This window comes from Pteropus vampyrus, unplaced genomic scaffold (genome assembly GCF_000151845.1).
Source record: "Pteropus vampyrus isolate Shadow unplaced genomic scaffold, Pvam_2.0 Scaffold1, whole genome shotgun sequence".
In the NCBI taxonomy this organism is placed as follows: domain Eukaryota; kingdom Metazoa; phylum Chordata; class Mammalia; order Chiroptera; family Pteropodidae; genus Pteropus; species Pteropus vampyrus.
This window is the reverse complement of record NW_011888782.1, coordinates 24,692,641-24,696,571: the sequence shown is the minus strand read 5'-3', so window position 1 is coordinate 24,696,571 and position 3,931 is coordinate 24,692,641.

Sequence of the window (3,931 nt, the reverse complement as noted above, 5' to 3'; positions counted from 1 at the left end):
ATTTATTCATAAAGATATATGCAGCCTGATGTTCTTTGCAGCACTAGTCACAGTGGCCAAGACATGGAAACAACCAAAGTGCCCTCTGATAAATGATTGAATAAAGAAGATGTGATACATTTATGCAATGGAATATTACTCAGCCATAAGAAAAGGTGAAATACTGTCATTTGTGACAACATGGATGGATCTTGAAATTATTATGTTAAGCAAAATAAGTCAGACAGAAAAAAGTGGAGAACCATATGATTTCACTCATGTGGGATATAAAACTGAAAGCAACAAACAAACAAGATAAACAAACAAAAACTCAGATACAGACAACAGCTTAGTGGTTACCAGAGGGAAAGGTGGGAGAGGAGAGGTAGCTAAGGGTAAAGGGGATCAAATATTGGGACAGAAGGAAATTTAATTTTGGGTGGCAAACACGCAATGCAATATACAGATGATGTATTATTTAATTGTACACTTGAAACCTATATAATTTTATTAATCAATGTCACCCCAATAAATTCAGTTTTATAAAGGAATGTTTCTAATTGCTAGTTGAAACATTTTTTATGATTTCTGCTTTCCAATCTTTGTCAGATAATTCCAATATCTCAGTCATCTCATTGTTAGCATCTGCTAATAGTCTTTTCTCATTCAAATTGTGATTGTCTTGGTTCTTAGTATGATGAGTTAATTTCAATTGTATCTTACACATTTTGGGTATTATGTTGTTAGACTCTGGATGCTATTTAATCTTTTTCTTTTTTGGCAAGAAGTCACCCTGTTTAGATGTAGTGCTCAGGTCAGGTGGAGATGGATGTTCGGCCCCTCACTGGGTCTTGTGGCACCAACTGGCATCAGCTCATTGCCACTAGGTGGATGTAGAAGTTCAACTCTCTGCTGAACTCCACTTAATCTGGGGATGGGAAAGTGGTAGGGTGGAGAAAATGGAGAGCCAGTGTGTACCACCTCATTCCATCTCCTTGCTGCCCTGCCCGGTAGAGGCAGAAGCTCAGCTCCCCCTGAGACCCAGGGAATTCACCACCATGTAATTTCTCATATCCTGCTGACATGGGGGAGGAAAGGAAGAAGAGAGCTGACTAGACCACCTTGATCCGCTTCCTTTTGCTGCCTATCTGCTGGGTAAGTGTTGGAAACTGAGCTTGGTCATGCTGATGCTACCCCAATGCCCAATGGTGAAATTACAGTACTTCTGCTATCACTGTTTGACCCCACAGATACCACCTTGGTGGGGGATTCAGAATGCTATCACTGGTTGAGAGATGAAAGTTCAGCTCCCTGATCAGTCTCACAGAAACTATAGTTGGGAGACAGTTATTCTGTTGGTGTTTGGCTGAAGTGGGATGGGTATTGTCAAAAATGTTGTCTGTTGTGCAAAGCTGCTCTTTTTCTAGTTCTTTGGTTAAGGGGAATAGCCATTATGGGGGGCTTTTTTGGTTGCATCTGTTAGTAGTTCCAGGTTGTAGGTTTCTCTAGCACCCTGATATATATTGGAAATAAAAAGAGACCCAGGGAATTCACCACCATGTAATTTCTCATATCCTGAGAACCTAGGCAGTCCACCTTTTTCTTTCTACCTTTCAGAGTCATTCTATGTTTGTCATGCCATCTATGTCCAAGATGTTTTAGTAGTAAGAAAGAGGACTAGGAAGAAATGGGGCCACTCCATTTTGGCAGAACTAGAAATCTTAAGCTAGTCTTAAAGATGCATTATAGATAAATCTATAAATCTCACTTTTTCTTGGTCCTGACTTACTGCTGTACAGTTTTGTTTTTTTTAAAAACAGGTTGATTCCTGTGGGTTTATTTTCCCAAAACCCAAAGAATGTAATTTTTGTTTTGTTGACCATTTCTTTCTTCCATAGACTATAGAAACTTTTGTAAGGGTGAGAGCAATGCTTAGTATGGCAGCCAGGGAGTATTTATAAGGTTTTGCATGGCCCCTGAGAAATTATGAGGCCTGTAGAGTGGTACATGGGCTGTGCTGCCACGTGTGTCTTGAGTAGTAGCATATGGCCTATTTCCTAGGCTAGACCATAACATACAAAGCCAGGCCAATCCAGTCCTTTAACATGCTTGTTTCCTGAATTGCTCTGGTGCCATCTGAGACACTAGGACTTCTAGAAAGTTCCTTATTACTCTGGTTAGAGAGACAGCTTTGTATCATTACTAGAAAGAATATGTACTCTGGAGCAGCAAACTCTAGTTTGAATCTTTATTCTATTTACTACTGTGCATCCTTTTGCAAGGTTTATTAATTTCTCTAAGACCTGGATAAAGGATGATAACTATTAATAGAGTTTCTAAGAGAATAAAATAAAATAATATGTGCAAAGAATTGGGGCTATAATAGGTACTCCACAAATACTCCAATCTACTATGTTAAGTTTAATAAGTAGGGAAGAAAGTTCAGATCTTAAGTAAGTAAGAACTTTATTGTTGTAAACCCACTCTGAGCTGACTCCATTTATAATCTCTGAAATATTCAATTATAGTAACTCAAAAGGAACTAGTTTTCTAATAATGAAGCACAACAGGTTCTGAGCCCATGGTATTAAACTTCCTAAAGACAAGGACCATACCTAATATTTCTTTTACATTCTCCACAGGACCTTCCTTACCCAAACCTCTCTCTTAGAGAACATCTCTAGCTACAACCCAGAAAAGGGAAAGCCCTAGATACTAAGTGACTCTGCCATCCTTGGAGATTGAGGTAGAGGTGGACACTGGCCCAAGTAGACCCATCAGAGTCTCTCAAGAATTTAGAACTGAGACAAAGGTTTGGAGAGTCAGTCCGATGCTGTAGGACACTTAAACTAAAGGGTGTGTAGGTTGTTTGGGGGAAGGGGTGTTGGCACCATGGCAACTTTGTGTAAGCAAAATTTACACAGGAGTAAAATTAGAATCCTGTAACAGAATGTGATCAGCAGAGGACAGATGAGCAAACATAAAGAGAAAAGCTGAGGTGTGAAGACACACAGCTTGAACGAGAGACAAGGAGAGTAAGAAAAGGAGACAAAAACAGAAGAGAATAGACATTCAGGGAAATATGAGGAAGATAAGGGGACAGGATATCAAATGGGAGAAGAATGGGATTCAAGAATTGGAATAGTCACTCTAGATGGATTCAGATGACTTCAAGTATCTGTTAACTGCAAACACCACAGAGCTTCTGTTGCCAGCAGAAGCAGTCTCTTTACCTCTCCTTGATGATGAGCCTGTCTAGCTTGACGACCCCGTCATGACCCCACTTGAGGTGATTACGTGGCAAGTGTGTGCAAATTCTCCCCATGCTCTGCTCAACTCTCCTTCTTGGCTTCCACATCCACAACTACAGGCAGATACTAAAATGCCCATGGGGCCAATTACCAAGTCTAATTGGGGAGTAAGAAGCTGGCAAGGCATGAGTTTCAAAATTGTACTAATGTTTATCAGCAAGAACCCGAGAGTTATACAAGGAAATGAATTTTGAAGGTACTAGACCAGGGATGGAAGAAAATAAACTTCAGTTAGGCTGAAATTATTATAGAGGCACACATACCAGAGATTCTGGATTCGACGTGTTATCACACTCAGTTGGTAGCATTCTAATTACTTTTTATTTTTGTTGTTGGTAGACTGAAAATTGGATTCACTTCTGGCCTGTGCTGAGTTGAGATACCAGAAATCCCTTGTAGAAGAAGAAATAGAAAGATTTAGGGAGATGAGAATGTTAGAGTGATTTATGTATTATCTGGCCAGCCATCCTAATCCTGAGGACATGCCTATGTAAGAGCATTGAGAAATGCATTAATAAAAATGGTATCAACATATTTAAAAAGCACAACAGTGGCTGTCTTCTGTAGGTCAGAGATAAAGGTGGAGAGTATTGATATTGAATGAGGTTCTATAGTTTCAGTAAGGATGATGACATCTCGGG